Source organism: Pongo abelii, chromosome 3 (assembly GCF_028885655.2).
Source record: "Pongo abelii isolate AG06213 chromosome 3, NHGRI_mPonAbe1-v2.0_pri, whole genome shotgun sequence".
Lineage (NCBI taxonomy): Eukaryota > Metazoa > Chordata > Mammalia > Primates > Hominidae > Pongo > Pongo abelii.
The window spans coordinates 9,646,929-9,671,116 of record NC_071988.2 but is presented as its reverse complement, the minus strand read 5'-3'; the positions used below and the strand labels follow the sequence as shown (position 1 = coordinate 9,671,116).

At 39.3% G+C, this 24,188-nt stretch overlaps 1 long non-coding RNA gene across 1 annotated transcript in view; it reads left to right on the top strand.

Annotated features, from left to right (window-relative positions):
* Positions 1 to 21,289, top strand: part of LOC134761258 (uncharacterized) — a 99,918-nt gene extending 78,629 nt beyond the window's left edge. Inside the window, exon 6 of the long non-coding RNA XR_010139603.1 lies at positions 21,110 to 21,289. This is a non-coding gene — a long non-coding RNA (uncharacterized LOC134761258). The remainder of the gene's footprint in view (positions 1 to 21,109) is intronic.
* The last annotated feature ends 2,899 nt before the right edge of the window (positions 21,290 to 24,188 follow it).

Genomic DNA, 24,188 nt, shown 5'->3' with positions numbered 1-24,188 from the left:
TTGCTGGGTTTTGAGATTCCTGCCAAAAGAATCATGTTACAGATTTTATCTTGCACCCAGACTGCCTAGTTTTGACAACTGGTTCTACCAGTTATGTGCTATCAGATCTTGAGAAAGTTAAAAAGTCTCAGTACCTGTTTTGTCATCTGCAAAATTAAAATAATAATAGTGTGTACTTTGTAGTATTCTTGTGAGAATTAAATGAGCTAATTTGTATAAGACATTTAAAACAGTGTCTGGAACATAATGTGAGCTATGTAAATCTTAGTTCTGATTGTTCTATAGTCTGTTTTATGACTGCCTCAACATACATTCCAAAGATAATCCATGCTATTGTGGATAGCCATATTTATTTCCATTTCATGGGCATATAATATTTTTATGTGAATATAATACCATTTATTGATACACTCTCCAGTCAATAGACACTTAAGTTGTTTCCTAAATATTGCTTATACAAGTGCTGTTAAGAACAATCCAGTTTACGTGTCCTAAAGCATAAAGTTAGGAGTATCTGTACAGAAGGTGTATTCCTACGATTGAAATTTCTGAGGCTCAGAGTATGCACACCTCTGATTTTACTAGGCGATGTCACAATCACCAAAGCAGCCAGGTCATTTTATGCTTTCTACCCACAAGTGTGCCTACGTGACCCAGTTTCTTCATAACTTTGGACAAAGTCATGCCAGTCCTTCCATACTGGCAGTTTTAATTTTTACCAAACCAGTGGGTGATTTTAATCTGTATTTTTTGACTATGGTGTAGCTTTAATCTGTATTTTGTTGACTATGGTGTAACTAAGCATCCTTTCAGATATTTATTAGCCATTAAGCTTTTCTCGTCAGCACACAGTGCTTGTCAAATCTTTTGCCAGGCAAAATATTTTTTTTCTTTTTTTGGTCAGGCATTTGTCGTTTTTCATATTGATTTGTATGCATTATTTATTTATTCTGTACACTTTTCTCAGTTTGTGACTTGAGTTGTTATTCTCTTTTGATATTTCCTTTTGGTGACCGTAATTTCAGGTCAATGAGTCATACTGAACTTTTCCTTATGATTCATTCATTTTGTGTATTGTTTAAAGAAACAACATGAGATCATAGCTTCCTATGTTGAATTCCAAACATCATAAAATCTGCCTTTCACTTTTAAATCTTTGATCAGCCTGCAATTGATTAATTTGTGTATAGTGTGGGGGAGTTTGGGGATCTTTTCTTTCTTTCTTTCTATCTTTTTTGCATGGATGAACAATTTACTCGGCTCTATATATTAAAAATGCTATCGACCGGGCGCAGTGGCTCACGCCTGTAATCCCAGGACTTTGGGAGGCCAAAGCCGGCAGATCACGAGGTCAGGAGATTGAGATCATCCTGGCTAACATGGTGAAACCCCGTCTCTACTAAAAATACAAAAAACTAGCTGGGCGTGGTGGCGGGTGCCTGTAGTCCGAGCTACTCAGGAGGCTGAGGCAGGAGAATGGCGTGAACCCAGGAGGCTGAGCTTGCAGTGAGCCAAGATCACGCCACTGCACTCCAGCCTGGGCAACAGGGCAAGATTCTGTCTCAAAAAAAAAAAAAAAAAAAAAATGCTATCTATCCCTCCTCCACTCATCTGCAATGCCAGCTCTGTCATAAACCAAGTTTTATTAGACAGGTAGATCTTTTCTAGGTTTTCTTTGCCATGATTAATGTATCGGCCCCTTGTCAATGCACATGTCCTAATTAGTATAACTTATTGTAGCTCATGATATCTTGGAATTTATATTCCCCAGCTAGCACTTCAGCAGGACATTAGCTCTTGAATGTCTGCTTTTTCATGTAAATATAGGATACACACAAACACACACACTCTCGCTCTCTCTCTCTCTCTCTCTCTCTCTCTCTGTCTTTGGGGGTTTTAGGCTGGAATTACTTTGAAATCTACAGATAACTTAGAAGATAAATGACATCTTTATGATGTTGAGCTCTCTAGTTCATGAACATGTTATATATCTCTAGAGAGACCAAGAGACAGAACTTCTTCAACATAATTCCACAATGTTTAATAATTTTCTTTCCAAAAGACTAGACCTTAACATCTTTTTGAGAAATCCTTTTTTTTTTTTTTTTTTTTTTTGAGACTGTGTCTTGCTCTGTCACCCAGGCTAGAGTGCAGTGGTGCGATCTCAGCTCACTGCAAGATCAGTCTCCCGGATTCATGCCATTCTCCTGCCTCAGCCTCCCTAGTAGCTGGGACTACAGGCGCCGCCACTGCGCCCGGCTAATTTTTTATATTTTTAGTAGAGACGGGTTTCACCTGTGTTAGCCAGGATGGTCTCGATCTCCTGACCTCATGATCCGCCCGCCTCGGCCTCCCGAAGTGCTGGGATTACAGGTGCGAGCCACCACGCCTGGCTGAGAAATCGTTTTTAGACATTTTACTTATTTTAATGATATTGTAAATGCTAAGATATCAACATTTCATATTTTCATGTCTGTTGCTAGTGTATATTTTTGATGTGATGCAGACAGCAGGCTTCCTAAAAGTTTTATTAATTCGAATAATCTGTTTATTCTTTTATGTTTGTTATATAGATAATTATATCATCCATAAATAATTAAATTTTATTTCTTCCTCTCCATTTCCTTTACATTTTTTCCTTTCTTGCCTGACTACACTGGTTAGGCTAGATTAAAGTGGTGATAGCAGGCACCTGTGTTCTAAATCTTGAGGTAAATGCTCTAATGTTTCACCACAAAATACAAAGCTTGTTTTCAGGTTTAGGCAGGCTTTGAATATCAGGTTAAAGACTCTAGGTTGCCAAGACTTTCTCTCTATATATATTTAATCAATATACATTTATCTATATATTTAGTCACTATTTTCCTTATTTATTAAAGTGATTATATATTTTTCCTTCTGCTTTTGTTAATATAATGATTTATGTTAATGGGTTTGCTAATGTTAAACAAAACTTGAATTTCTGAGATAAATTCAACTTGGTCATGACATATTATTATTTGTTAATACATTGGTGCATTGTTTCATTAATGAGTATTAATGAGAATGGCCTGTAATTTTCTTTCTTTCACTCTCCTTGCTGGTTAGCATCACATTTGTGCTGGCCTCATCAAATGAGTTGCAGTGTATTTCCCAATTTTCCGTTCTGGACAAGAGACTATGTAATGGGGAATACGTTGGACCTTTATCAGCAAATTGATCTTGAATTGGTATTTCCTTGAGGGAAGATTTTCAGCTATTGGTTCCATATCATTGATGGTTATAGAAAGATATTCAGTTTTACTATTCCTTCATGAGTAATTTTTGTTGCTAGATATTTTTCTACATATGTGTTTCTTCACTAATAATATTCTTTTACCATTTTAAAGTCTGTTGTGCCTATAATGATGTTCCCTTTTTCAGTTCTTACTTGGTCTGTTGGTGTCTCCACTTTTGTTCCTGATTAACCTTGCCAAAGGTTAATAAATTTCAGTAGTCCTCTGTATTTTCATTTCATTTTTGATACGAATAACTTCTTTTTATTATTTCCTTCTGTCTGTGTTCTTGGCAATATGAGTTTGTTATTTCATTGATTCGCCAAATTGGGTGCTTTGTTAATTAAATTTTAGCCATCCTGTTCTACTATAAATATTTCAGTTATATATTTCTATATTACTGTTAATTTTAAATATTAAATTCCCAATATTATTTATTCTTTGAACTATAATTTGCTGATTTATAAATAAATTCTGGAGTTTTTTTACTACCTTGTCACTGATTTCTAACTTAATCATATGGCAGTTGTAAAAAATAGTCTATAAGCTATTATTTTGTGAGTTTTTTTTTTTTTGAGAGTTTATTTTATGTTCTTTTTTTATACTTTAAGTTCTGGGGTACATGTGCAGAATGTGCAGGTTTGTCAGATAGGTATATACGTGCCACGGTGGTTTGCTGCACCCATCAACCCGTCATCTACATTAGATATTTCTCCTAATGCTATCCCTCCCCTAGCCCCCCATCTCCTGACAAGCCCCAGTGGATGATGTTCACCTGCCTGTGTCCATGTGTTCTCATTGTTCAGTTCCCACTTATGAGTGAGAACATGTGTTGTTTGGTTTTCTGTTCTTGTGTTAGTTTGCTGTGAATGATGGTTTCCAGTGTCATCCATGTCCCTGCAAAGGACATGAACTCATCCTTTTTTACGGCTGCATAGTATTCCATGGTGTATATGTGCCATATTTTTGTTATCCAGTCTATCATTGATGGGCATTCGGGTTGGTTCAAAGTCTTTGCTATTGTGAACAGTGCCGCAATAAACATACGTGTGCATGTGTCTTTATAGTAGAATGATATATGGGGCATTTTTTTTGCAATATTCCATGTGTGCATGAAAAGAAGGTAGATACCACCATAATTGCATGCAGTGTCTTAGAAATATCAACAAGAATTTTCTAAATTATTTAAAGACCAGGCATTAAAAACATTTAAAGTAATTGTGAATTTGTCTTTTTCTTGATAGTTCTTTGCAAATACATGTATTATTGAAACAGAATTTTCAAACTATTATTTCCTCCTGGTGAACTAATTTTTATGTTGTAATGTAGTGACCTGCTTGGGAAAAATGTCTTTTCCTGAAGAGTTTATTTTGCCTGCCTTAATATAATAACCAAGCCAGCTTCTTTTAGTATTTTAATGCTCCATCTTTTGTATCACTTTATATTCAGACTTTTCTATTCTTACATTTTAGGCATGTATCTTATAAAAAACATACAGAATTTTTAATCTAGTGAAACAAATGTCTTTTTTTTCCTTTTTTTTTTTTTTTTTTTGAGACAGAGTCTTGCTCTGTCAGCCAGGCTGGAGTGGAGTGGCGCGATCTCCACTCACTGCAACCTCCACCTCCTGGGTTCAAGTGATTCTCTTGCCTCAGCCTCCCGAGTAGCTGGGATTACAGGTGCTCGCCACCATGCCAGGCTAATATTTGTATTTTTTAGTAGATACAGGGTTTCATCATGTTGGCCAGGCTGGCCTCAAACTCCTAACCTCAGGTGATCCACCCACCTTGGCCTCCCAAAGTGCTGGGATTACAGGCAGGAGCCTCTGCGCCTGGCCTCAAATGTCTTTTAACTAGATAATTTTCTCCATTTACAGTTACTAAAATTACTGACATTTATCTCCAAACTTTATTTTTTGCTTTCTATTTGAACCTCCTTTTTGTTTCTTTTTTTTTGATCTCCTGTTGTTTGTGTGCATATATGTATGTGTATTTTTCTAACTCCATTTTACTTCTATCAGTTTATCATATGTTTATTATATATTCTGTTACTATTTTTGTGATTTCCATAGATATTTTAATACACAAGTAAGTTATCAACATCTATAGCTAAACAATATATTTACTGTCTTGTAGAGTAATAATGGAACTTTCAACACTTGAATTCTGATCACTCACAATTTATATGCTACTGCTGTCATGAATTTTATTTCTATGTTATTCATTAATTTTTTAAAGATTTTTATTATTAATATTTCAAACAGTCAATACTTTTAAATATTTACCCAAATATTTAGCATACTCTTTGTCTTTGGTCATATTTTATTTTATTTATTTATTTTTTAAAGCACATGCAACTATATTCTAAATAAACTGGCAAAGGAAATCATAAATTCTGGCCCCGGTGTGTGATGTTCCCCTCCCTGTGTCCGTGTGTTCCCATTGTTCAATTCCCACTTATGAGTGAGAACATGCGGAGTTAGGTTTTCTGTTCCTGTGTTAGTTTGCTGTGAATGTTCATTTCCAGCTTTATCCATGTCCCTGCAAAGGACATGAACTCATCCTTTTTTATGGCTGCATAGTATTCCATGGTATATATGTGCCACATTTTCTTTATCCAGTCTATCATTGATGGGCATTTGGGTTGGTTCCAAGTCTTTGGTATTGTGAATAGTGCTGCAATAAACATACGTGTGCATGTGTCTTGATAGTAGAATGATTTGTAATCCTTTGGGTATATACCCAGTCATGGGATTGCTGGGTCAAATGGTTTTTCTGATTCTAGAACCTTGAGAAATTGCCGTACTGTCTTCCACAATGGTTGAACTAATTTACACTCACTAACAGTGTAAGAGTGTTCCTATTTCTCCACATCCTCTTCAGCATCTGTTCTTTCCTGACTTTTTAATGATTGCCATTCTAACTGGTGTGAGATCGTATCTCTTTGTGGTTTTGATTTGCATATCTCTAATGACCAGTGATGATGAGGTTTTTTTCATGTTTGTTGGCCGCATAAATGTCTTCTTTTGAGAAGTGTCTGTTCATATCCTTTGCCTACGTTTTCATGAGGTTGTTTGTTTTCTTTCTTGTAAATTTGTTTAAGTTCCTTGTAGATTCTGGATATTAGCCCTTTGCCAGATGCATAGACTGCAAATTTTATATGTCAAACTTTCCATTGAGGATCATATTTTTCAGTATGAAGAACAAAATTTGGAATTTTTTTAAATGAAAGCATATAGTAAGAAAAGACTTTTTAATGCTAAAAAAGCCTTTATTTTCTTAAAATGATAACTTCATTAGAATTTATTAGACATATAATTTCAGATTAACAGTTGTTTTCTCTCAGACTCATAAACTTATTTCTTATGCCCTTTGGCAAACAGCAGGTATTAATGAAAAATAAATGCTTTTAAAGGTAATGTTTATTTTCTCTCTGGATGCTTTTAAAATCTTCTCTGTTTTTTGGTTTTCTACAGTTTTACTATAATATGGATAGATGTGAATTTTTTCTTATTTAACCTGCTTTGGATACATTGGATATCCTGATTCTCTATTTTGTTGTTTTTCACTATTTCTCAATACTCTGCCATTATCTCTTTGAGTATTTTTTCTTCTCATTCTTTCCCATCTTTTTCTGAAACTTTGATTAGATGTATACTAGACCTTCACGTTTTAGCCTTCATCTCCCAACCTTTCATTCAGAGTTTCTATTTCTTCACTCTAGCCTGGATTCTGAATGATGTATTTTAAGGATTTACATATCAGTTAATTAGTTAAGTATCTTTATTTGTGTCTAAACTGTATTAAACCTATAATATAATTTTTTTCACAAATCTACTTGATCATTTTTATGTCTCATTTTTATTTTTTATATGAAAGTTCCTTTTCTGTAGTTAAACATACTATGTACACTTTGTTCATGTGTCCACTAATGGATATATGACTGTAACATTTGTCCACTAGTTTTAATATCTAGACTGAACAGCTAATCCTGTTGTCTGTCATTTCTTCTAGCTCTCACTTTGCTGCTGTTATCTGAAGCATTTTTTTTATTTTATCTGCCTGCTCATATTTCTTACAAATTAACCCATGGGAATTCTTTGAGGCCTGGGTTGAAATTGTGCTCCCCCAGAGAAAATTTGTATTTGTTTTGTCGGGTGCCTAAAGGAACTGTTAAAACAGGCCTTCCTTACGTTCCTCAGATTGAAGGTTTCTAGGCAATCTAGGCTGGAATCCCATGCATATTTGTTAATTCTCAGGAGGAAATTTTGTCCCTTAAGTATCAATGTTTGAGAGCGCAGAGGTAGGCTTATCTCTAGTTCACCCTTACCCTGAGAGAGCAGCTCTTTAGGGGCCAGTTTTACACACAGGTGTGTCTCCTATTAGACTCCTTTCCTTCACTCTTCTGCTAGATTATTCCACAGTGTAGAATATGTGAGCTTTGTATCAAGTCTCCCATGTTCTGCCAGGCCATGAAAATCAAAGGCCATTTTCCTCTGTGTTGGCAAAGCAACCAAGGAGAAAGCGATTTCAGTTCTTTGCTTCTCTTTCTAGGTTCTCATCTTTATTCACCTTCATTTAGATTTTGGACTCTCTCTGAATAGTCCCTGCTTTTAGCATCTATTAACTGAAAATTAGTTGCTTAAAAAAAAATTTTCTATTGAAGGTTAATCATGATATCTGGTTATTATGCTACAAGAAATAAACAATATTCTCCTTGTGGAATTCAATTTTTTTATTTTAATAAAATTATAGTTAAAATAGAAGGAAGGAGGATTTTATGTTTTTCATTCAATCATTGGCGCTGTTATTTTTATGTAAAGAAAAGTAACACATCTGTTCTTTTCTTAACGTGATTCACTAACGTTTTACAAAGGCACATCCAATGAACTTGAATTAAGCTCTTACTGCATGCCAAACTTTGTGCTGTTCCTATTCAAATACATTATCTCAATAGATTTAATCTTCAGAGATAAAGGATTCAAGGGCTACTCTATATATTAAGATGCAAAAACCAGATCTCCCTGGTTTGAGAGATGAAAGAGTGGAATGATCACTGACCCTCTCATTGTCAGGAAAATGTGAAGTAGATAAGATGCATGAGATGATTGAGATACCTTTGAGAAGAATTTTGTTAGTACTGAGCTTCTGTGTTCTTTCAAGCTTTGGGCATGAATGTCTAGAAGAATGGAACAAAGGGGGAACCATTGACTCAGAACCAGAAAGCCAGAGCCCTCATTTTCTCTCTACCTCTCACAAGCTCTGTGAACCCAGGCAAAACCTTTACTCTGTAAGCCTTGGATTTCTTTATCGGAAAAAGAAATACAATAACTTCTACCAATTTTCTCCACCATCTTTCATATGCCCATGCTTGAAGTGGCAGAACATTTGGTCATGAAGATAGATGACTATGGCTGCTGTGACAAGAGATTATGTGAGAAGAGATTAAGCCTTGAAATCAACCAGAGCACAGTTCCAATCTTTTCTCTGCTAGATAAGAGTTACATGATATAATGTATGTAAAGCACATGAGAAATGTGTGGCATTGCGTGCCACTTAATTTTTAGTTCTTTGATCTTGGAGTCCTAAGACAATAACAGCTCCAGCATATAATGGCATTTGAGACACAGATAAACTGATCAGTTTCCTCATCTATTACATAAAAGAGATAACAATATATGTCTCACAAGACTGGTCCCTTGATGCCACTTGAGATAGTACATGGGAAAGGTCTTAGTCACTTCAAAAGGACTATAAATATGAGATATCTCATTACGTGGTAATTTTTACAGTGAGATATTTAGCTAAGAATATCAGTAACAAGATAGGGAGTCTGTCCTATAACACCAGGATGCAAGTGAAATATGAGACATGATTCCAGTTTTTTCTGGTTTCCTGCGTATGTAGAAGGTGAATCTTCAGGGTCTGTTAGTGTCCAGAGACGAGTCACAGTGCAATCAGTGGATTTGACACAATTAGATGTAGTGGAATGAGCACTGACCTAGAATCTGGAAATCCAGGTTTCAGTTCAGAATCTATGGCAACTTTCTGAAGATAAGAGGAGGAGCATCTATGGGACTTAGGGCATAATATATCTATGTTTATCGGTCTTGCATAGCCATCACCTACAATAGTGTCTTTCATGGGTCAGCTGAATGAACAAGTGAAACATTTTTTTTACAGTTTGTTTTCCCTCTGTAAAATAGTGATTATAATGCCTACTTCTTGGAATTATTTGGATATATAGGAAAGACCTCACCCAGGACATGGTGGTTACTTAATATAGAGTACTTCCCTCCCTGAACTGCTAATAAGAATCTCATATTTGTATCCTAGGTGGATTTAATATGACTTCTTTTTCTACAAGTCAGAGCTCAATCATATGTCCATAAAATAAGTGCTTTTCCAACTCCAAAAAGCTATGTCTTAAATTCCCTTCTTGTTCTTCACTGGAATTAATTTCAACAAATAAAAGAAAATGAACAGATTCTGCTGGCAAAACTCAAAATCCAAAGGAGACACATGTATAACTATTTCCCAGTCTCCAAAGACTTTAAAATCCACCAGCTCAGATGCCTCATAAAAAGTAATAAGATAGGAGACAGAAACCGAAAATGTCCAAGGACCTCCAACAAGCCTGAGATTCTGTGATAGCAGGTACTAAGTCCCCACTTTTCACCAGATAGTCACAGAGGGAAATGGTTGAGAAAATGAATGATCTCTTGATACATAACAAGTTTTTTGTGGTAACTTCAGGGCCAGCCTATGATAAGCTATAATTTCTGTATCACATAGAGACTGGACTCTCTTAGTAGGGGTTAATGAAGTAAGATTCAGCCCCTACCCCTGAGTATATGAAAGTCTATGGGGGTATGGAAGGCACACAAATGACAGCATTGCCTGGGAAACACAGGGATAGAGATGTATACAGTGTTCATTGATGGCAACAAAAAGAATGTGGCAAAAACCTACCCAAGGATAGGCTGTCTTGAAGACATGTTTCTTCAGTGGAGTCTTAACAACAAGAGTCTTGGTTCAGCAATTTCTTCCCATTGCCAAATCTATGGCTGTGAAATCATGCACACAGTTTGTTCACAGAGTTGCTCTAGGAACTTGTGCATAAAGTTGATCTTAAGGGATAATGAATAGTTAAGAATAATGGTTTGAATGTGGGTGTTTGCTCTCCTGTGGAACATAGGCAGTTACATTTACCCATGATTATGTTCAGGCTTACATACAAGGGAAAAAAAAAGAGCAGGTGAGAGAAGAAAGCCCTTCTCTATCTTGATTGCAGTGTGGCTGGGACATTGCACTCCGTGCCAAGAAGCACACAGCTTGGTGGCCTACTTCTGTCTTCTCCATTTCTGTCTTTCACAGGCCAGTTTCACTGGCACTGAGGAATTTCTTCCTGGCAAAATGAATTTTCTTGGGCGCATCTGCTCCAAAGCTGATAATATGTCTTGGAAACCCATTATCAGGCCATTTCACTTTGCACTTGAAATCTTGGGTCTATTTCCTGAGCTGACACATAAGTGACATAGACTGTCCCTTAAAATGCCAAAGCTCTCTGGATTTAAAAATAAATTTAACCTTACAAAATTCAGCCTTTAGTTCTCTTTTGGGTTATGTTTTATTTAAAAGAAGCATTCAAGTTAACCGAAATGCAATTAGAATTTGAAAATTTTAAAAACTTTTTAATTGGTATATAATAATTTTACATATTTTGAGAGTACGGGTGATATTTTGATACAGGTATACAAGGCGTAATGGTCAAATCAAGGTAATTCACATACCCACACTCAAATTGAAATTTAAATTAAAGTCCTCCATAACTTGTTCACCCACCATTGTTAACATTTTGTTGTTATTTCTTTCCAGGCTGTCTTCCATTGAAAATGTTAGATTACTCCCATATATAAATCATATTTTGCAAAATTGGGATTTTACTGTTCATATATTTTTGTAGCTACCCTTTTTCTTTAATAAATAATGGGCATCTGCTTGGATAAATAAATAGAATTCACAAGCCCATTAAAAAAATCAAGGTAATTGGGATATCCATCACCTCAAACATTTATCTTTTCTTTGTGTAGGGAATATTAAAATTCTTCTCTTCTAGCTACTTTGAAATATACAATAAATTATTGTTAACTCTAATTTCCCTACTGTACTCTTGAATACTAGAACTTACTTCTTCTATCTAACTGTATTTTTGTACCCCTTAACCAACTTCTCTTCAAAGGAGGTATCTACACATACAGTTTTAATGAATGTTTATCTGTGTGTGCATATGTGCCATTTTGTAAGTACCTACTATGTACCTGGTACATATATTATGGTATAAGCTAATCTTAAATATTGAATAAGATTAAATATATTATTATATTTAAAGTAAATGATTAGGCAGTTAAGTATATAAATTCATGTCTATCTGACCTAAGCACTTGTGTCATTTCTATTTAAGCTTGGAGATTTATAAGGTTCTTACCCTCAGAAAGGAGAGGAATAGATATTTCAGGATGAGTATAGAATCTCAAAACAATAGGGTTAAAAGTTATCTTAAAGCACATTTATTCACTTTGCAGGCATTTAGTGAGCTCTGTAGTATGGGCTGGGCAATGACTAGACTCTGGGGACAGTGACATGAAATGTCTCCCTCTGTCCATCATCATTCATTTATGTCTTCACATCATACTATCAGCTGCTAGAGGCAGCGAAGCTCAAGGCTGAGACATAGGATGGATGCTTGACATTGCAGGGGACAGCTACCTAAGTCTGGAGTGGAATCCCAGAGAGGAAGGAGATCAGGGAAGCCTTTTTGGAATAAGTATTTATTTTCACTATTCACCCCACTTCCTTTAATGGCTCCAGATCAACCCATAAATGTATCTCAAGATTCAATCACAGAAAGAGCAAACAGTATGTGCAAGTGCAGGAAGACACCAGATGCTTACCCAGCTATGAACTGGGATCTTCTAAGCCTTGAGATCTAGCTAAGATTGGCATAAATGCCCTTTTCATTCTTTGTAGAAATTTGAAGTCCTACTTAAGAAGTATATGAATCCCCAGCATAAGTATCCTCTCATAAATATCTCTGGTTCAGAGTGCAGGGCAGGAATTGAGAAGCAGCAGAAAAACTGACTTCACTCAATTTCTTGCTGAGCCATATTGAAGTCAGTGAGAAGAGGAAAATCAGTAATACTGATCCTGTTTTTGTTTTAAAATTTGATTTTTATTATGAATTGCTTGCATTAATGTTATTTTTTAAATATTGCATTCATTTTGATTACTGACATTGTTTGGTGCCCTCTTAAATTTTGCTATCAATGCAAGGGCCTCATGTGTCTCACCCTGTTCTTCCTCCTGAGCCTCCACTATATTCTGGGTTGCACAGTGTAGACTGCCTGAGCTCAAACCTAGGCTCTGCCTCCTACTAGCTGGGAAAGAATTTACATGCGACCAAACCTCAGTGTGTCTCAGTTTTCTCATCTATAAAATGGAGATAATAACAGCACCATATTTTTCAGTTGTGAGGTTTAACTGAGTCCATACATGGAATGTGGTAGGAGAGAACCAAACACCTAGAAAGCACAGTTGTCAGTTATTATGAAGGCACCTAAATAAATATGAGCAATCATTGCTCTTTTGTCCTCCCCTCCCATTATAGCAATAACCAAGACAAGCAAAGCTTTGTCTTTGTATATAAAGCAAAGCTTGTGCCTGAAGATTTGGGAGGAACACTGAATGGAAATATGCTCTACACCTGAAACAACTTAAATCACCCAACAGACACATTCATTCCTTGTGACTACTTCCCATGAGGCTCCGTCCCTCAGTATGAGCCATACTCAGCTTCCTGACATCCCACGGGCTCCCCTTTCTCCCTTCACTAGTTATCCTTCTTGCCCTCTTGCCCCTGTGTTGCCCAGATTCATCTCCATATTATGCAGAACACTTTGATTTTCTCCAGCTCTTTCTTCAAAAATCAGTTTCAGGCCTGGTTCATAGGCAAGCTCACTGAGATTCACAATAGAGAAAAGGAATTTCCATGTAAAATGATCTAGGGAACCACAGTTATAAACCATCTAAGAGCATAAAATAATTGAGGAACAGAAGATATTTGATGTGGTTGGGGTCCAAAGATGTCATGGTGGAATTTCTCTCTGGGACATTTGGACATGTATTTGTGACACTGAGAGTTTACAATTGAATTGGTGTTTTGGCATAGACTAATTTTGAACTCTGATTGGGGGTATATTAGAAAGTGTGATAGTGTGATAGTCTCACGTGTGACAGTGGGGATACTGGCATAGCCCCTCCCTCATCCGCCCTGTACTGATCCTCTGTTATTATACACCTAAGTGTGGCTGCATATCTTCTTCCCAGTGTGTTCTCCTTTGTCACTTCAGCACCTATCCTTGTGGAAGCAGGAAGTTATGAGATAGAAGCAGCAGGCAAAAGAAAGGAAAACAGTCACTATCAGGCAACCGTGATAGATATTTTCTTACTTCTGAACTGTAGGCATCATCAGGACAAGGACTGTGTCTCTCTTGGTCATTATTTTATGCATCCCAAGTATATAACACCAACCCCAGTTCAGAGTAGACATCCAAGAGACATTTTTTAAATTGATTATTGCTAGAGCAATTGATTAAAGGATGAGCAGAAACTAAAGATGGTATCTCATGAGTGTGAAGTCATATGAGCTTCTTCCTCTGCAGCCATCACAAGGAGGAGTAAATACTAAGAACTATTTGTAACTTCCAGGAAGATTCATTCTTCTCCAGGTGACATAAGTTAGAAACACAGCCAGCAGAGAAAACGTGAAGGCGAGGGTCACATACTAACCAAGACCCAGAACACTTACATCCTGAAACTGGACCGCATGGTTTTAAGTATCATGTCTATTTTTCCATTTGTCTGTCTGTCTATACGTGTGTGTATATATAGCCTGTTTTGTTCTAGGTAGATGCATCTGTCATCCATCAATACAGATTTACCAAATACCAAGATAAACATTAAAAAATGGCGACTTATGGCTTTGAAGCCTTTAACATTTGAAATGACCATCAGTGTTCACTATTTTACATACCCTTCCCAGAAACTCTACAGGAATTCTAGGAGAAACATAATTATTACCATTTTAGAGTTGAGACAACGGAGGATTAAAGAAGTTAGGTGACTTTCCCAGCTACCCAGCTATTAAATGACAGTGCACCCAGTGAGTTAGGTTGGGTCATTGTTGTTTACGTTGTTTTATTTTTCCCCCTTTTTTGGCATATAGATGAGGAAACTGCAGGGCAAAGTTTTCATGACTTACCCACATGCATACATGTCCAAGATGCACTAGCACAGTCAGATGACCACTTTTTTCTTTCTAATGCTCATTCTGTCTTCTCTCTCCTCGTTCTTTCCTCCCTGCTTCTATCCTGGTGGTTCACTCTGCCTAGAAAGACCTCCTCTCCCCAACTGGTCTACCTTTAGGGTCTAAATTAAATGACTCTCCAGAAAAAAAAATGTTCCTTATTCTCTGAACCTCAAGGAACATCCTCTCTGTGCCTGTTTTCTCTCCTTTGCATTGTTTCATGTTGCCTTGGCCTTTCAATCAGAAGCTCCCTGAGGGCAAGTGCAATATCTCGGCCATCTCTGCATGATGCAGCACAATTCTGAGACTTGTCAGACATGGGGCAGGTGGAACTGGACATGAAGTAAGAGTGTGTATGGCAGTGTATGCTGAAAATAGTAAAGGATGCTATGTATGTCCAATTTGTGTATTTATTTTTACTTTAATTTATGCCTTTGCCTTTATTGAAATTGACTTACATAGTTGGTTTCTCATACATTAGGTAGGTGTTTTAGTCCATTTTCACACTGCTGGTAAAGACATACACGAGACTTGGTAATTTATAAAGAAAAAGAGGTTTAACGGACTAACAGTTCCACATAGCTGGGGAGGCCTCACAATCATGGTGGAAGGGAGAAAGGCACATGTTACATGGTGGCAGGTAAGACAGAATGCGAACCAAGTGAAAGGGGAAACGCTTTGTAAAACCATCAGATCTCACGAGACTTATTCACTACCATGAGAACAGTATGGGGGAAACCACCCCCATGATTCAATTATCTCCAACTGGGTCCCTCCCACAGTATGTGAGAATTATGGGAGCTACAATTCAAGATGAGATTTGGGTAGGGACACAGCGAAACCGTATCAGTAGGAGAGTTGTATTTTTGAGAGTGCCAAGTTAATGGATGATGTACTTGAAGGATGCATTTTTGTCATTTATGTATTTATTCACTTATTCCTTCACAAGAAGAGGTCTGAAAGCTAAGAGCTGTCTATATGCAGCACTCCCAGCAGCTGGGGGAATACATCTCTTAGTCCCAAAGGGGTTCTGGGCAGCACATCACAGTACAGTATCCACTACAGTCTTGGCATACTGTTTGGATTCTATCCCAAGGGCAATGGGGTCTCCACTGGAGTGAGAGTATTGTCTGCAGTTTATCCTTCACTCCATGTAAGCTTCTGTTTCCGCTGAAGTCATTCTGCATCCTTAGTTCAGACCCACATTATTAGAAACCCCAATGATGGGAACCACCTGTTGTCTCTCTACCTCCACTGAGGCTACTTCTTCAACCAGCAAAACCCCGGTAACAACAGATCCCACTCCCCATCCCTCTCATACCAGTCCTCCAGCCCCAGGAGGCCTGTGAAACCCCACTAAGTAAGCCTCCCGTCACCCCTAGCAAAACTCCCAGTCTCCCACTCCAACTGTCCCTCAGGAGGCCCCGTTCTTCTCTACCTAAGGGTCAAAATCATGCCAGAAAGTTTAAACATGACTCTCTGTATTCTCCCACAGCTTAAACACACCCAAGGCAAAAATCCTACATTCTGATCCAATGCTTTAATTTTTTTACCTGAAAAATAGCCCTGACATGCTCAGCGGTTGAGGGTTGGGCAAGCTTCCAGAGGCAGCTGCCACGAGGCCCCCTTCACTGTGGCTTCACTTCTAGCTATAGCAAAGGTCTGCCTCTGAAGCTTGAAGCACAGGCTCCCAGGTGAGCGCTTCCTGCTGGCTTCCAGCATCTGCTTTTCATCTGCCTATAAGTAGGTTTCACGTTGCTGTTTATAGTTCTTGCTACAAGGACAGTTCCTGGGCAAGGAAGCAGAAGCCTGCAGTGCTTGGGAGAAGGCAGAAGAGTGATGATGGAAGAGGAAGAACAATAGTAACAGCTCATACTAGTGCAGGCTTCCTAGTCTGCATATCGAGTCTGGTGATGTGAATAATAGCCTGGCCATAGGATCCACATTTTGTTAAGGAAGTGGAAGTGAAGAATGTTTGTGCGGTTTCCTTAATGTTGCACAGCAGTGAGCAATAGAGGAAGAATTATAATACACAAGGTGTATGAGTGTTATGTGTGTGTGTGACACAGAGAGAGAGATACTTTTAAGACCTCTTCAAAAATGTTAGTCCAGGCCAGGTGCAGTGGCTCATGCCTGTAATCCCAGCACTCTGGGAGTCTGATGTGGGAGGATCACCTGAGGTCAGGAGTTCGAGACCAGCCTGGCCAAAATGGCAAAATCCTGGCCTCTACGAAAAATACAAAAGTTAGCTGGGCATGCTGGTGCATGCCTGTAATCCCAGCTACTTGGGAGGCTGAGGCAGGAGAATCGCTTGAACTCGAGAGGCTGAGGTTGCAGCGAGCTGAGATCATGCCACTGCACTCCAGCCTGGTGACAGAGTGAGACTCTGCCTCAAAAAAAAAAAAAAGACAAAAAAAAAATGTTAGTCCATTGTCCTCCTCCATGCAACAATGCCCTAAATAACCTCTTTGGCAGAGGCTTCAGAAACAAGAAGCGTACTCATTGTGTTGAAAGTTAGACTGTAGGGTTATTGATTCAAGTGACTGAAGAACAATGATCCATCATCAAACTGAAAATAGAAGGTAGTGTGGTCTAGGGAAACAAAGCCCAGACATTAGAAATTGGGCATCTCTGGAGTTGAGTCTTAGTTATATTCCACTTTATGTGCATCATGGAAGAAATAACTTCGCATTGCAATGCCTCCAGTGATTCACCAGTGCAGTAATTTCTTTCACAAGAGAATATTTGTCAGGCACTCAGAGCAGCACCATCCAACAGACCTTTCTGTGATGATGGAAATTTTCTAAATCTGCACTGTCCAATATGGTAGCCGTTTGCCACATGTGGCTACTGAGAACTTAAAAATGTGACTAGTACAACTGAGGAACTTAATTTTTATTCATTTTTAAATATTTAATTAATTTTAAGTTATATTTAAGTAGCCACATGAACACATGGCTACCATATTGGAGAGTAAATATCTGGAAACTGCTAATTCATGGTCTTATTTGTTCTCCATGACTTATATAAAGCAGAAAATCTTTTCATTTTATGGATGAGGAAACTGAGGCCCAGAGGAAATCCCAGGAGGCTTTCATAGGGGTGTCTCATGCCATTAGTTGGTTCCCAAGCTGAGAGCTATAGGCAGCCCCCTCTTACCCAGCCCAGCAGGACATATGCAAGCCCTAAAGCCAATTGATCATTGCCTGAGCAGAGAAAGTGCTTTGCACAATGAGCCAAAGCCACTGACAAAGCATTATTCATTGTGTCAGTGCTGAGGCATCCTGTCTAAACAATTTCCGTCACCAGCAGGAGAGGCTGACTGGGTAAAAGACTCAGAGCCATTCAGTCAGTTTCATGCAGCCTCACTCAGCAGTGCAAGAAGGGGCCTGAAACTTGACATTAGACTCTTTCTGTATTGGCCAGAAATGTCTCTAATTCACCAGGTAAAGAATATTCTGAAATGCCCACTTCAGTACAATGATTTGGGACCTTAAAAGATGTCTTCTGGAAGGCATCTGATATGAGCCGAATTGTGTCCCATAAACATGCATATGCTGAAGCCCTAACCCCCAGCATTGCAGAATGTGACTACATTTGGAGACAGAGGTAACTAATTTCAAATGAGACCATTAAGTTGGTCTCTAAGCCATTGTGACTGATGTCCCTATGAAAAGAAGAAATTTGGGCACAGATGTTCAGAGAAACACTGATGTTCATGTAAAAACACAGAAATAAGACAGCCAGCTACAAGCCAAAGAGAATGGCCTTGATCCCAGATTTCTCGCCCTCAGAATCGTGAGATAATAAATATCTCTTGTTTAAGCCACCCAGTCTGTGGTTCTCTCCTATGGCAAGCCCAAGCAAACTAATACAGCGTTTATTTGTTAAATCTCTCCAAATGATTCTAGCAAGAAGCACAGGTGGGCAACTCTAGCTTTAATTCATCAAGGAATGACAATCATAGTAACACCAGTGTCAACAGCAACAACAACCACAAAAAATGAAAGCATTATAGATTTTCACAATTAATATACCACTGTCACACACATTTTCAAGTTCACAGAGTCTATATTTAATAAAGCTGAATCACAAATACTAGTTCCTAGACTCCTCAATCCTGGGCAAATTCCATGTCATCATTTCATATATCTGCTTTCACCAAAGCCACCTTTGATTCAGGGTGACCATATTGCCCAATTTTCCTAAGGCTGTTCATGTGCATGCTGTTTTCCCAGAGTAATTATTAGTAGAGCCCCCTTTTACTCTCAAAAGCATCTGGATGCACACAATTTATTACACAGGCATCCTACATATAAGCTACATTTAATAGTGAAAGTTTTCCCAGGGTGATTACGAATCCTGAGTAGAGCATAGCGGCTGTCAATATGGTAAGGAAATGTCTCTCTGCAGTCGGTGTTCTCACAGGCACCCCTGTGGGTGCAGACACAGGCTGAATGTCAGGCCGTGCTGTAGAAAACATGGTACAGTTCAGGGCTACATTCAGGAGACCAGTGCCTTGGTTTGGACCTGCCACTGGCTTGCAGGGAGAGCATAGGTAAAATGAAACAATTAAACTAGATGACCCTGTGCTCACTCCAGCTTTAATTTTCTGGTTAATTCAATAATCACTTAATGTGTTTAAGGGACTCTTTAAGAGAGTAGGCAATAAAAGAGGAATGAAGGGCCGGGCGCGGAATGATGGCTCCCGCCTGTAATCCCAGCACTTTGGGAGGCTGAGGTGGGCAAATCACAAGGTCAGGAGATCGAGACCATCCTGGCTAAAACAGTGAAACCCCATCTCTACTAAAAATACAAAAAAAAAAAAAAAAGTTAGCTGGGCCTGGTGGTGGGCACCTGTAGTCCCAGCTGCTCGGGAGGCTGAGGCAGGAGAATGGCGTGAACCCAGGAGGCAGAGCTTGCAGTGAGCCAAGATCATGCCACTACACTCCAGCCTGGGCAAGAGAGTGAGACTCCGTCTCAAAAAAAAAAAAAAAAGAGGAATGATGGGCATGTTCCAGGAGCTGGGAGTCTTTTGGAGAGGTAGGACATACGTGTGATTCTAATGTTTTGCTCCAAAACATCCGAAGTATGTATTAATTTGTGACAGCAAGAAACAACCCTGCCAAAAAAAAAACAAAAAAACAAAACAAAAAATAAAAAACCTTTTTTTTTATTGTTGCTTACCACATAAAGGTCTATTTTTTGTTCTCACAAAGCTTTTTGTGAGTACAGCAATTCTCCACGGCAGATATCTTCCAAGCAGTGATACAAAGGTTCCAATCTTGTAGCTTCCCCATCTGGAACAGGCATCTGAGGCTGGAGATGGAGAGCTGGGGAGTGGTGGGTACAATACACTCCCTTTTGCTCAAGCCCCATTGTCTGGAACTAGTTGCATGGCCTTGCCTGAGGCTGGGAAATGTGGGAAAGTACACGGGTCCTCAATAAGCAATAAATGTCTTTGATGAGCAACCTCACCGAATCCAGAGAATGATAGAAACACGTTTATTTACTCTTCTCATGTCCTTCTTAGCAGCCTCTGCAGTCTATCTGCAATGGGCACTCGGGAGGCCCTGCTCCACACTGCAACACCTGTGTGCACAGAGCCATAGTGCCCAGCCCCTGGGGTTTCTCTTCTCAGTCACAAGTGTATTTGGAGTTCAAAGAATGAGAGGGAGGCAGGTATTTACAGTAGAGGGATATATCGGCATGATAGATGCTCTACTCTGAAGAACTGGGAAGACTTAAAAGACCTCCCCTACAAAAGCTTTGGTGGGAAGGACAAAGTGAGAGAGCAGTGACCAGACAGCACCTTTAGAAGGTAATCTCTATCCTTCCAAATTCAGTTGTAATCAAGCGTTACAACCTCACAGATACAATGTCCTACCTGCACACCCTAGCTCCAGACACATTCCCAAGTGCGTGGTACGAGAGCTGTCTCCATGCCTCGGCGTGCTGCTGTTCCTTCTGCTATGCCCTCCTTCCCTCCTCCCCTCCCCCTACCCAAGACCACTCAGGCCCCATGATTAATTTAGGTTTCATTTGCTTATATGTTTTCCTAGGACTGCCATAACAAATAGCCACAAACTGGGTGGCCTAAAACAACAGAAATGTGTTTTCTCACAAATCAAGAGGCCAGAAGTCTGAAATCAAGGTTGCGAGCAGGGCATGCTCTCTCATATCTTCCAGTGTTTGCTGGCCATCCTTGGCATTCCTCCCTTTGCAGCTGCATCACTCCAATCTCTGCCTTGATCATTACATGGCCATCTTTTCTCTCTGTGTCTTCACATGTGTTCCCTGCTCTGTGTGTGGTTCTCTCTGTGTCTGTTCTCGTCGTATAAAGATACAAGTCATATTGAATTAAAGACCCACCCTACTCCAAGATGAATGGAACTTACCTCTTAATTACTTCTGCAAAGACCCTATAACCAAATAAATTCACATTCACAATACCAGGGGTTAGGACTTATGTACTGTTTGCATCTCTCTAGCAGCATTCCTCACAATGCCTGATGCTGTGCAGAAGAGCCTAGTCTAGAAGAAAGAACATGGATTTTGGAGACAGGCATTCCTCTCAACCCCAAACCTGCCATCTCCTAGCCATGTAACTGTGGACAAGGTATTTAACCTATAAGCTCTTTCATGTCTTCATCTTTGAGATGGAATAATAACCCAATCCAACCCATTTAATTCATGAGAAGAATTTATTGGCTTAGAAAACTGACATAGTCTAGAATGTATCTAGATTCATACAGAGCAATATGCAAAGATTTAAAGGACATCAGCAGGTTCCTCTCTCGCTCTCTTCCATTTTTTTGCTGATACTCTGCAGTATCAGCTTTATTTTCAGACAGTCGCTTTCCACATCCAGCACAGATGGTGGAGAGTATCTAAGTATATATCAATGGGAGAATATAATATCCCAAGGAGAGAAAAGGCCTCCTCTCTCTTGGCCGGAGCACGTACTGTACAGCTAAATTCCGGCCAAGAGATTAGTGTCAGAGGTGGACCAGGTCGATCAGTCTGCCATAGGAAACGGAGCAATCTGATTACCCAGGCAGGATCTCCTGACACTTCACTGTCAGGAGAGGCAGATCATGTGACTCAGAGCCCTACCAGTTGAGGAAGTTGCCGGTCACAATGGGGCAGTCAAAATGAGCAACATATGTCTAATACAGAATGTCGGAAACTCAGGAAAAGCAGAAAGCTTCATAAACCTCTTGTAGCATCCAACTTCTCTCACTAAGTTCTTGTCAAAATACTGAATGCTTAAATAAGTAAACTAATATAGCACTTGACCAGTTAGTAAAAATGTCGTCAATCTAGAAACCAGGTTAGAAGATGCTTCATAAGATTGTTATCTCTTTTGAAAGGAGAAATAGCCAAAGGGCTGTTATAATGGGAAAAGCCCTAGACCTGGAATCAGGAGACCCAGGATGCCCACCTGCTCTTCAACTAAGGAGCCGTGCAAGGGGGAGAGGCCTTTTCTCTCTCTGGCCCTCAGTTTCTGCCCAGAAGTCCCAGTCCCAGTCCAACTGCTCATTTTACCAAAGATTTTTTTTTTCCAGCAATGATATTCTCAGATCCTTTCTCATCTCTAATGACTTTCACTAATCTGAATGAACCTGAAGGGAAAAGTCAAATTGTTCTCCAGGAGGTTTGCACAGGAAGGAAGCAAACCTTTTTGCTCAGAAGGCTGAGCAGTGACAGGTATTTCAAAACACCAAAGTTAGACTGGGAAAGCTGGAAATGCAGAGGTGCCTCTGAGAAGCAATAGGGCAACTGAAAGTACTTAGAGTAATTAGTGCTAAAAATTCAGTCTTTCGGAGCACAGTGTAAGCCCAGTAGGCAGAATCCAGGCTGCTGGGTTCTTTGCTTTTCCTTAGATCAAATGTGGAGAGGTAGAAAGCATGAAGCTTGAGTTGCAAGGGAAATGACAGGCAAATGAAATAAAGAGAACTAACTAACTTCAGCCTCATTCCCCAGATTACAAAGAGCCGAGCACACACAGCAAGCTGGCTGGGAAGCTGGGAAACAGTGGGGTCTCCAGGCTTGCCCACTGACTCGGTGCTAACGTGGGGGACACCTCCCAAAATGACCACCCAGGTGTCTCCTTTCATATCCAAAACTTCCTTTGGAAAAAGGCCACTTTTTCAGGGCAAATATTTAACCTACCTCCCCTAGCCTCTACTCTGTGCCCCTTCTCTTCTCGTGGGCCTTACTAATGACCCTGATGGACTCTGTTTCTCTTCTCTGAGTTCTGGCACCTTAAAAATGCAAGTATTGTCCAAGCGGAGTGACTTCAACAGGATGACAAAGGGAATGGCTCAGGGTGAGCCCATCAGTCTGCACCCAGCTCTACCTGTGTGATCTTATACAGGGGGCTTAACTATGCTGAATCTCGTTTTCCTTGTCTGTAAAATGGGAGTTCTTATTCTGACCTCACTAGTTGGCCTAAGTATTAATGGGAACATGGTTGTCCTAAGTATTAATGGGAACTCAGCGCATAGCTATTACCATTATCTAACTGAGCACCCAAAATTGTTTAACCTTTTCCAATACAACCAACCACAAAGGGCTGATACAGGGAACAGATGAAATATTGTATGTGAAAGTGCATAACAATATCTAGCACTGATTATGGCAATAGTGTGATTGCCAATTCTATTACCATTATGAGTGACAGATTCTGTCTGCTTCTGTATATACAGCCCAATTACATTCCTACTGTTTGGTATGGTATGGAGCAGTTATAAATGAGTGAAATACAAGGATGACAGAATTCTTTCTCTTTGGAAACCTTGCAGATAGACACCTACAAGTATTGGTTCTAGGCTCAGATGTTCCTGGATTAGGCACGGGTCTCTGTCAAATTGCTTCTCTTGTTTTCTTCACCTGCAAACCATGATCACGATCAAATTCACCCTATAGGGAACAGGAATTAAATGGGAGAATAGAGATGAAGTGTTAACCTATCATCTGGCACAGAGTAAGTGCTCAATAAATGTTTGCTTGCATCAGATGCTGTGGGAAAGCTGCAGCCCATCAGTCGCAACAAAGCTGATGAAGATGGTAACACATACACAAAGAATAACGCTGTTGACCTAAGAGAATGCACGTTCTCTAAACTTAAAAACTTTTAGCTTTGATTCTATAAGGGAAAGGAATCTCCAGATTTAAAATTTTCCAGGCCAGGTGTGGTGGCTGATGCCGTAATCCCAGCACTTTGGGAGGCCGAGGCGGGCAGATCACCTGAGGTCAGGAGTGCGAGACCAGCCTGACCAACCTGGCAAAACTCCATGTCTACTAAAAATACAAAAATTAGCCGAGTGTGGTAGCACGTGCCCATAATCGCAGATACTCAGGAGGCTGAGACAGGAGAATTGCTTGAAACCAGGAGGCAGAAGTTGTAGTGAGCTGAGATCACATCACTGCACTCCGGCCTGGTTGACAGAGTGAGACTCTGTCTCAAAATAAGATAAAATGCTTCTGTTATGAGTTAGTTAGCAGCCTCATCTGCTTATTTGGGTCTAAGTTTGAGGTATTTTTAAATAGTATTTAGTTCCTAAT